This window comes from Megalops cyprinoides, chromosome 18 (assembly GCF_013368585.1).
Source record: "Megalops cyprinoides isolate fMegCyp1 chromosome 18, fMegCyp1.pri, whole genome shotgun sequence".
NCBI lineage: Eukaryota > Metazoa > Chordata > Actinopteri > Elopiformes > Megalopidae > Megalops > Megalops cyprinoides.
The window spans coordinates 22,756,093-22,768,333 of NC_050600.1; positions in this window are offsets into that span (position 1 = coordinate 22,756,093).

Genomic DNA, 12,241 nt, shown 5'->3' on the forward strand with positions numbered 1-12,241 from the left:
GGGGACACTCAAACAATACATAAATGCATCATGAACCACACTGAATTTATATAGTTAACAGTTCCATACAACGCAAGTCTCCTCAGGTCACACAGCCTATTTATTTATTTATTTATTTTTCAACCTTAGGAAGAAGTTTTGCTCCCAACATAGTGGTGCTGTAAACGCTTATGTTGTGATTTGTACCTCATTTAAATTGCTTTGAGTTCTCACCAGAGAGCTAAAGGTCTAGCCATCATTTTAATTAACAGCCCATTTGAGAGACGTGATCCTATGTGCTAAATTAGGATGGTACATATCGTTTGCTGAACTTACTCTGATTGCTGATTCATTAGTTCCTCCACATAACTTTGAAAAACTGTTAGTTTCTGATATTTTGAACTCCAGATAAGGATACATAATTCAGTTCCCTGGGAAACAGGTACCTTTTGCGCAATTCATGTTTTGCACTACTGTTTCAGTAAACAAGGCAAACTAATTGCACAAAAGGATGTTTGTGTGAATTCCAATTAACTACAGTATACTTATTTTAATACACACATGACATAGCAATTACACATTGATTAATTTTATCAGTAGATACATATTTTATTTATACGTAAATAAAATAAGCAAGTCCCACCCAACTTTACAACTGCTAAAATTTAAGCAGTGAGATAGCACAAGTTGTTAAATCATCCTAGTTTTATGAAGGAAACTCCCATCCTTGAACACAGAGTCATTAAATTAAATAAACACATGAGATTGCAGCATTATGAAGGGCACCATTTGCCGATGTCCATACGGAATGGCTTCAGAGTAATTGATACGGGTGCTTTTAATTTGGAGAGCTGGGGCACAATGGATAATCGATGGCTCATGCATAATCACTCTTCCATATATGACGCCTTGAGCGCTGTGTCAATAAAACATTAAGGAGTGTCCTGAGTGAACGACTCTTTGAAGTCAAAACAAGGTTGCGGGATGGAATTCAAAAGCTTAACTGAAGATGGAGAATGCAGGTGAACCATCTGGCAAACTGTCTGAAGATCAGAATGAGAAAGCTGATGGTAAAGTACATTCACAACAATGTGTTTATGTATAGAATCAGTCTGGCAGCCTACTCTGCTTCGTCATCAATGTTGAATAATGTTTTTAAGCAGCTATTACTTTTTTCCTGTCAGTGCACAACTTTGGTTTGTCAGTTACTGCAATTAATGAGAATTGTTCTGTAACAGTCAAATGGTCTGACACTTAGGCTTGTTGCTGGAACTTAAGAACAAGTGCCTTTAAATTGAATGTGAGCAGAGCCAGAGCAATTAAGTGGTTAATTCAGTTCATCACTTCCTTAACCAAACCAATGCAACCACTCTTGTCAGATCTGAGACTGTAAGCTTAGGTTACAGCCCTCCTGTATGCAGTATGGCCACCTCTGCTGGAGTCTTGAGCATCTCATTTGCCTGACTGTGTTGTCTTTCAAAGCAAATTATGTTTTCTGATGTTTCTTCACACAGAATCAAACCTAAATATAGCCTGTTTTTTGTCTATTTTAATTACTTTTCACAGCGTGCTACGAGTGTTTATTTAATATTTCACTCTCACAAGTGCACTTCACCTCTCATTGAGTCTTGCTTTGACTCCACAAGCTTCCCTTTTCTTTTTTCTTTAAACTCTGAAACATCTTTTCATTATCAGAAATAACAGTATGCCTGCTGTTCACCTGTGGATCAGAACTAATTTAATAAGCACTGTGTTTGAGGCATCATTCCATAATCCATGCAGCTCTTAATTAGAGTCAAACCACAGACAATCGCTTGAAGGACAGTGCAGCATTCTACATTTAAAGTTATCTCTTAGCACCATATTGTAAATTAACTCATATATAAAAGTAAACAGAGTGTGCTTGTGTGTGTGTGTTCTTGCTTTGTTGCCATGTTTAATTCCGCAGGACAAAATAACACACATTATATTTCCTATTGCTTCTTCCACTGGCTCTGTATCCCATGAGATGAGATACATATGATATGAAGAGTGCATGTAGGAATTTTGACTGTGTTGGATATTTTACATTTACCCTCAGGGGCTGCCACAGCAAGCAGCATATCCACAAAGACTGCCTCTGTCAAGGGCCTCTGTTAGCATTGGCTAATGTATTCTACAGCTTGAGGAATTCCACCACAGAAAAATTACACCTCTCCCTTCTGATGAAAATGATAATGTGAGAATTTTCACAAGTTTAGATGTGAGTGCACAATGCACTTTGAATATGACACATTGACACTTGGAATTTTTATTTGATGAATAATATTATATATATATATATATATATATATATATAGCATTCTGTTTTATAAGATCTACACACTAAAAGGTAAGCAGCACTCTTCTATCTTGACAGGTTTTTTTATTCTGCAATTTATCATGTAAATTATGCTCTTGTCATACAAAAATCTGAAACCAACTTTCTGCTCGACTGAAATTTTTTATCAACTAGGCTGTCTTTGGTTTCTGAAAAATGGTGCATCTTTTGATGTGTAAGCTCTAATACAAGTTCATTTTTTTCCCTCTTCAACGATGAATTGTCATTACCCTTCACCCCTCTGATAGGTTATCCAGCCCCTGCATCTCAGCCAAAACTCATATACATGGCAGTTAGCTTTACTTGTCATTTCTCTCCCCTTCTCTCTAGCTGCCTCAGTTCATTTGATGGCAAAATTTAAAGCAGCTGATACTTAAGTTAGAAGTTAGTAATATTGGCAAGGGCTAATTAATCTTTTCTGTTGTCTTTCACAACTGCAAGTGAAGATTTTCAAAATCTTTAAATTGTCCAAAAATGAAGGGAAAATGTATGAGAAGTAATAATGATAAATGTAATATTTTGTCAAATATAAAGTTAAAGACAGAGACCGTAATGGCTGGAATGGATCCATGAGGTACACGGGTTCTGTCTGTTCATGTCTGTTTTAAGGCAGGGCAACAGCTCTTGTTTCAAGGGCTGTTGGACCCATGGCATGGGGGCCCAAAAAAAAGCGATGTTATGATCGCGGTTGCGTCTAGGGGTAATGGCAGCTCTCATCTAATTGGCTGTCACACTTTGCTGACTGTGCCGGAGCCTGACAAAAGCCGACAGGAAACGCAATCAGAAAACATGGCCGCAGAATTTTCAAGAGCCCCCGGCAGCCGGAGATCCGAGCGTTAGGGCCTTCCAGTGGCGTCGCTGACAGCTGGAAGACGCGACTGCTGTCCTGCATGGGCCACGGAGCACGGCGGGTGGCGAACAGCATGGGTGCTGGAGTGTTTAATTCCCTCATAAGCACAGCTGTGCCCCCCCCCGACACAAGTGACGTGAAACAACACAAGAGGAGACGCTGCTAGGCTTCTCCCCGGTTCTGTTCCACACAGGCGACGGAGCGGGGAAACTTTTAAAATACGGAGAGGGAATCTCCTTGGAACTGTACCGTGCCTGGCGCTGCAGACAATCGGACGTCGTCCTTGCCACTCCACACAGCGAATGCGACGGTCGAGACGCCAAGCCGAGGTGCGGCCTTGCCGTCCCGCGCACCTGCCTCCCGGTGCTGTGTGCTCACCAGCCGGACAATACGGAATCCCCAGGACGACGGTGGCACGTCGTCAAGAAAGCAATGGTGCAGACCTGTCGAGCCAGCATATTTAGTGTCCAATGGAACATCTGTGTGGTCGCCTTGCCAGTGGCATCCACTGTGATGGACTGACCCCCAGCCTAACTGCTCCCCTCCCATCTTTCCACAGCTGTGAACACAAAGGGGCCAGAAATCCCTACAGCACTCACAGACCAACCACTGTCGCTGTGGTCACTATAAACTTTGTGTGTCAGAGATGAATGGGCTTGTGTGTGCATGTGTACTTGTAATGAATATACACACTTATGAATGCTGTTTTGATGCAATGCACGTGTGTATGTGCACACACACGTATCACACACACACACACACACACACATATATAACATTCATTATTATGTATTTGTATGTCTGAGAGGAATAAAAGCAGGAATAAGTCGTATATTTCTTGACATGACAAACAAGTCTCCAAGGAGGGTATGTTCATATATTTATAGTCATTTAAGTGTTTAATAAAGTGCTGAAATAATAATCTGGGGATTGAGCCTTTATCACCCCACAATGTTACAACTAATTTGGTAACATATCATTTCACTGCAAATTAAGTTGTATTATGATGCCTCCCTTTGAGAAGAGCCTTTAATCATTAGTATGAAAGGGACAGAAAATCCCAGTCAAACATAATGGTACCTCACAGAGTGCAGATTTGCCTTAATATATAACTAATGGAGAGAAAATTGCCCGTGAACATCTCCCATCTTATTGATGCTAATGAGATATCTGCCTTACCTGCTGTTAACGAGCTCAGCACTGCGTCCCGACAGGCAAATCTTTGCACCCGTTTGTCGAAAAAAAAAAAAAAAAAACAAAACCTGAGAACATCACACTGATCGCACCCAGACCTCGGCACTGGTCTCGTATCGGAGGAGGTGAAAGAGAAGATTAAACAGATGTCTGTTCTGACGCAGGTCACTCCAGCATTCAAAATTCAGCTTCTCATTACCTCTCCATGGCATGCTGTGCACTGCCCCAGCAGTGGATCTTTAAAGTATCATTTGTTTCTCCGATAAGTGGAAGAGAAAGCCTTGAGAAGGAAAATGCCGTTCTGGGAAGAAATGGTGTGCAAACTCTTTTCAGATCTCATCCTCTTTCTAGTAATCATCATGACCGGCTAACTCTAAAGGATCTGAGTTCACAGAATGCAACAGTGCCATTTTTTTTTTTTTTTTTTTTTTTTGTTCTTAATGTTTTGATTTCATTTCAACTTTAAGTATTTATAGAGCCAAGGTTGGGCTGAACAGCACTCAGAGCATTATTGTGAAAAACCAGGACATGACTCCACAGCACTTTCTGTCTGCTCCCTGATTGTCCGACAATTCCTGGCACACTTTGTAAGGCTAACAACCTCTTAATTATGTACATGCCGAGAGTATCTGCATTCAAATGCCAGAGAGTCTGCACAGGGCGCCACTGGGGAATTTGTTCGGCCACTTAATGAGGTCTTCACAGGTGCCTCATGCAGACTCACAGAAAATTTGAGATCACCCATCTCGGGTAGCGAGGATTCTCACCCACACATGCATTCCCCCTCTGTACTTTGATATTGTGATAAGGAAAAACACTCAAAGGCTGATGCTGTACGATCCTAATAACACAGAGAGATTTAATTGAATGCAGGGATTTTGAATGGATAATATTCATGTCCTTTCAAATGGATATCCATTTGAAATCCCTATCAATTTGACAGATAATGTGTGGATGAGTACATATTGTAAAAGGGAGACGTCTTCTCATTTTGTTTAAGTTATTCGCACAGAAAGGAGGCCAGGACAAATTGTGGCAGAAAGGGGACAACATGTGAAACCCAACAAAGCAGCCAGTAGGACAAAGAGCCAAAGAACAGGCCCACCATACCCTGCAGGCATATACGTGAATACCAAGTTGATTATAAACATTTTGGAAGATGTGCAAAAATCCAATGCCTTTGTCAACACTGAAACAAGAAATTGATCAAAATTGCAGATAATACATGGATTTTATCATACCAGCGTCTACATTATTACTTTACTTTTTAAAGACATTTCTCTGTCCCTTGTTCTAACACAACCTTACCAGCGATGCTTTTCCCCATTATTGTTTCCCAGGGTAATGCCAACCAATCTCTGCACAGTGTAACACCACCCAGGGTGCAGATGGGTATGTTGCTTGGAGTAGTGCAACCCAAGAGATAGCAGTGCAATTTTTAATTAAGAAAAAAGCTATTTTCTTTGAATGCAGAGACAGAAGACAGTACTTTTTATGCTAGGGCTGAATACTAGTCAGTTGGCCCCAGATGGCACCCATTTCCCGCCCCAGGAGAAAGAAAGACATTATTGGCCAAGAGATGGCAGCGTTTCAGCCACACCCGCCAAGTCTGCGCGTCCGACCACCTTGATAGCTTACTTTATGAAATGCAGTCTTGGAGGGCTATGTGTGAGTATGGCAGCATAAAACCATGCAGTATTGAGCTTTATGAATTAACATGAGTTACAGTAAATCATATATAAATAATAAACCTATTGCCTGTTGGTTAACACCCTAAAACTCATTGGATGGTGGCACATGAGTCACAGAAATGGACTTGCTTATATGTTGTTTGCATTCTGTCTGGAATTTCAAATTGGGTTTAGCAATGATACATGTTACTCATTGTAATGCTAGTAAGAGTTGTGGAGAAGTTATGGCTTGTGGTTAATTTTCAGTATGGCTGAGATAAACTATCTTTATGACATGAATGTATTTATATATACAATTCTGCACTCTTCGGGATTGGCAATTATCACAGGCAGCTTGTTAGGAAGCAGCTGTAGGTTAATATGGGAGCTAATGTTTACAGCTAGCTGTATGGCTTTGAACATCATTAACATACCACACAACAAAAAGATTGATTCATGAACATTAAACCACTATGCCACCTAAATTCTGCAAATTTAATTCAAAGCCAGGTAGCTGGATAGCTTATATTTCCAATTAATGACACTCCTGCAGACTCAGTGGGACTATCATACCTGCATTTGCTTGTGGTTTGGCCATGCTGAACTGCATTCGAAAGGCATTGAGCACCCGAGCACTAATCCTGGATCAAGTTTCAGATTATCAAACAAGTTTCAATTGTATTGAAAGACATAAAACATGATGTCATCATGCCATTATGTTTGTCACCAGGGCAAGATGAGTTAAAATCTCCTGGATCGCTTCTAGTGTATGAAAAATACATGGAGCCATCAGAAACTGAGAAAGTAGTCAGTTTCAACTTGATAGCGCAGCCTTTACTGGGTCTTTCCACAGCTCACCAATAACTTACATTTCGATCAAAGTTGACGGTTCCACTCATGTTTTTCTCTCTTTTTCCCCCACCTTCAGGGTATCCTACTTATAATCACATGGCTGAAATGCACTGGAGCGAGTGAAAGAACAGTAAAACGCTACTTTGGGGCGAGACATGTTCCTCTTTGCTCTCATCAGTCCAGTGGTCTTGTTTACCTGACCCCTTACTAAATGCCTAAACTTTGGCCCTCAAATGGAAGAAATCCCAAACCGGGCGAGGCGTGGGTCTCTCGTTAACAAAGGGAAAAAGGCAGCGAGGGACTCCATTTCGGCTCCCCACTGGACGCTCCCGGCAAAGCTTTATCAATCTGACCTTAAATGTCACTCCATTAAGGCGCGGAGGGATTGCTTCACGGCGAGAAAAGCCGAATCGGGTTTGCCGACAAAGCGCCACAGCGCCACGTCAGGGTCTGTTTTGGCCTACAGAGAGCAATGAAGAAACGCCTCGCGATGCATCCCGGTTTCGTGGACGTCACAAGCCTTCTTACAAAACTGCGGAGCACGATTTTGCATGAAATAAATATCACATCTCAACCTTTTAAATAATGAAGATAAACGATCAATAATGGAGGACAGCCCGCAACAGTCCGACTCCTGTGTATTCCTGTTTGGCTTCTCAGACTTTGATCTCACTGTATGGTCAGTCATGTCAAGGTTAATTATTTTACCAGCCTACATGTTTAAGTACATCCCCATTCAACAACCCACCCCCTCCCCTGTCGACTGATGTATTTTAAATGAGTCTGCACAGACCTGCAATTAACGTGTGTTGTGCATTACCCTTGTGGCTAGTTAGCTTCATAGTCTGCCTGTGTGTCCTTCAGTAACACATAATAATAGGCTTTATAAAAGACACAAAAGGTATACAAGTTTTATTACCTGCAGAGGCCAGAAAACAATAATAGCTTTCTGACTTATCTCAGCAAGATATTGAATATTTGAATACACAGCGTGTTTAAAGTCATTTTCATGTCCCAGTGGCTCAGGTCACTGGATATGAACATATTTCATGTATAGTTTTTTTTATTGGATATCGTCTCATTTAAAGATATTGCATAGCTGCTGTGTGTTTAAACAATACATCTGAAGACACTAACCAATTAGTTGGAAAAAAAAAGACAGGGAACATTTGTTCCTTTTTGAATGTTAGAATAGGTCCACCAAGGGACTTTCTCTCACTCACAGCGCATACAAATTTATGACACTCCACCCGTCACTCCACCTTGCCTTTTTCTTCAGTAACTGGTATGTTGTTCAAAATTAGATTTAAATGTTGTCTATTAATGGCTGCTTAGTAGTTATGCCATTTCTACCCCTGTTGTCTGGGCTCAGCAACAGTATGTGTTATAAAAGCCCTCAGGCACCCGGGCATGATAATAATGAAAAAAGTACCTGAAAATTGAAATTAGTTTCGTTTATGAAAAGCGCAATAAACACTCTAAAAATGTGCAGCTTTAATTTGACTAAATATGGAATTTTGTAAAGTGTTTAAATCACACAGACATTCAACATCAATAATCAATGATAAAAAAAAAAATAATGCTGATCAATCTCCTTTCATTCAACATTTACTTCTAACTGGTGTATACTGAAATTCATTATAATCTTTTGGACTAGTGGTGCTCACTTGTCTTGCACACACCATGAATGGCAAATGATGTGCATTCAAACTACACATCTGCAAATACAAAATCCATCTCCCCATGTAGTTTCCCCCAAATCTTCTGAACCAACGTTCTACTGCTAACTTGTAGTAGGGAGTGAGGCCATTCAATTAAATAACACAAATGAACTGACAAACCTTGAAAGGGAATTGACTACAGAACTTGCCTGTGATCTTGTGACAGACAAATTGTACTCCATTCAATCAATAAATCAATCATTATGTGCTAGTGCTGATCTTAAATGAGTCTTTATGTCAGGCAGACAGAAGGCATAGAACACATATGTTAAATCACTTTTCCTTCTCAGAGAGGTCTTCATGTCTAATATTTTTGTTATTATCAAGGAAAATTAAGGCTTTTTAAACTTAGTTTATTTTGGAATGTAAAAATGAGAACTCACATCTGCCACAAAAAGTTCTTCAATCCACACAGCCCCTCCCCACCTAAAAGAAGACATTTTAATGATGCAACAATTATGGAATCCGGTCCCAACGGTTCAGGAGTTGTCACACGGCATATACAATAAACAAAAGCAAAAATGGATTTTCCGAAGAACACACCACCACTCCCGAAGTGTGTGTGTGTGTGTGTGTGTGTTTGGCATTTTGCGATCTTCATCCTAAATGAGTTTGGATGAGGAGTGAGTTTGCAAGTGCTCATATTCGCCGCGCCCCGTGTCGGCTTTGAAGCGCTCCGAGAGCGAGCGAGCGGCCGTCCCCTCCCCTCCGCCCCATTAAGCCATCATCACTTTGATTTACTTTGTGACAGTGCAGATGAACCGCTTTCAAGCTGGTGACATTTGAGCGTCTCACGAAAATACGAGGTGATTTCTACTGAAAAACAAGTTGTGTTCCCAACTTTATGTGCTTTCCTGGCCTCCTTTTTTTAAAAAGAAATTTTGCAAGGTGACTGTAATTTCAAGTATTTCAGAACAAATGCGTCAGAGTTAACTGATATATAATGTAGCTTGAGCTATTTCTGTGGAAGCAAAGACAAAACTTGCAAAGATTAAACCCAAATGCATACAGTATGTGTAATGGTATTCAATGCAAACACGATCCAGCACACTGTGTTTCTAGAAAAATCATTACATTGTGAGTGGAGGTAAACTGAAATGTAATACCTGACCTTGGTATTTAAATGACACTGTAAAGGAGGGGGTTATGTGTTCGTTGTGCCCTTGAACAAGGAGTTTAACCATGGTCATACACCGACTACAATGTTTTCAAATTGGCCTTGTTTGTAAAACGCTTCTCACCGGCTGACATGGGTATTAATTAGATATTATTTGATGGATATTACTGCTATGAAAGGCCTTCAAAGCATACCCTAAAACAATTTCACTGAGGCATTATTTATAATGTCCTGTCCGAACAGTAACGTGTGATACGTGCTTTTTTGAAAACACTGGTTACGCATCCCTGTTTTGGATTGTGAGTGTTTTGTCCTTGTTAATCCAAGAATTTCTGTTTGATTCTCTGGATCCATTTCTTCACCAAAAATCTGTACCGCAGACTAATTTGTTCGAAATCTCTGCTCCTCATCTCAACACTCTCTATGTCTTCATTTGTGAAAAGAAGGTAAGGTTAGGGCAAGGACGCAGACGTGTGAAAGTTAAACTTTTTCATTAGTTCAGACATGTTCTGATAACAGTCAGACTCGAGGAGACATCTGAAGTCTTCAGAGATCCAAGTATTGAGAAATGGTTTGTTCTGTCACAATGAGTGGTTTTGAAGTGAGGATAACAGGAGTCTAAAGAAGATGATAGGCCTTAAAACCTTCTTAAAGATTTATTTTTTGCTCATTAATGTTTAATTTAGGGAAAGAAACAACTTTTGCCAGATGTCCCACTCTGATTCCCAACTCGTGTTCCAACATACCATATCCTACACACTGGGGATATTATTACAAATCACATTAAGTACCTCTGTCATTTTTGGTCACCATATGTCAATTAATAATGATACAGCATAGTATATTCAGGCACAGGCCTGCTAAGGCTGAGAATCAGATCATTTATTCTATGTCTTTTGTTCATACAGCAGCCCTGTGTGCTTTTTATACTGGATGATATTGTGTTGTTAAATTTATCACCTGTCTTGTTGGGCCACATCATTGCAAATTTGCCTTTTGGAATGCATCTATATATATATATATATATATATATATATATATATATATATATATATATATATATATATATATATATTATGTCCTTCTAACCAAATATATTTTTTTCTTCTATTTTCAATATAACTATGACCTGCATGTTAAACAAATGTCTAATTAAATTATTAAGCAAATGAGCACTTTCTTGTCCACCTTTGCATGATTTCGCTGCACACACTGGCAAAGAACAAACCGCAAAGCCACACTCTCAGCCTGTGATTTCAGTTCGCATTGCAGACCAGTAATTACATTAGTACATCTCGATGAGTGACAAGGGAGACACCGAGGAACAATGACACATCAGGACAAGCGCGGCGACGGCTCCTTTGGTCTGCCAATGACAGAGTGCTGAATTCACAGAAAGAACATGATGGGAATGTGATGTGCAATGGCTGACTGGAGATTACAAAAAAAAAAAAGAAAACAAACATGTGATACAAATAAGGATGTGAGCCAGCGAAAAAAGAAACAATTCCTGGCCTTACAAAAAAAAAAAAAAAAGTAAATGGCATCCAGACAGAGATTGGCGCGGGTGCAACTTTTGTCATTATTCTCAATGGGGAGAGGGTGGCAGAGTGCCCCACAGCCAGCCGCAGCTGCCAGCAGTTAAAAACACCCTGCTGCGACACGCAAAAGTTGAACAACTTCTAACTGCCATTTTTTTTTTCCAACCAGAATGCTAACAAGATGATTTGTTGTTCTTGTTCTAGCTTGCAATGGCCATTGAGCAAGTTAATAAGTATATCCATGGTAATGTTCTTTTTTATATATATATATTATTATAAATGTAATAGTTTATGATGTTTATTTACGATAAATTTGACTTTTTTCTCAGTGAAGCAAGGAATGTCTGGTTCAGAATATACAGGTATTCATGAAGATGAGGGCAGGTTTGTAGTTTCCAGATGTATGACACCCTGGTAAGAAATTACACAAAGTATATTGATTTAGAACACAGACTGCATACTTACACTAGCCATTAACTCATTTTATCAGAACATGAACATTTCCATGTGGAACTGTAGTTATAGTCACAGGCAGAACTGAACAGAACATTAGCAACAGAGTATTGGATGCATTCGCCTAAACAAAGCAGAATTGAAGAGAAGTAGTTTTAATGACTGATTTTGTTATTGTGTTGTGCACTGAGTTAATATTAGCTGAGGTGTCATAGCCTTTCAACACATAATTGGCCCATAACTGGGCCATTCTGAGGCAAAGCAATGGTCTTAGCTTAGCATGCTAACATCGTGTTTTGGGCAGGATTCAAATTTCCAGGAATGCAAATTCAAAGACAGCTGTTGCTACTAATTGTCAGAGATTGTCATAACTCAAAACAGTAGAACTCTGGGGGTTTCCCATGATACCCTAACAGGAAGCAAGTGAAATAATCAAAATGAATTCATTTTTTTCTGACTGACTACATCATACAGGTTACTAAGGTGACTATAAATAGTAAATACT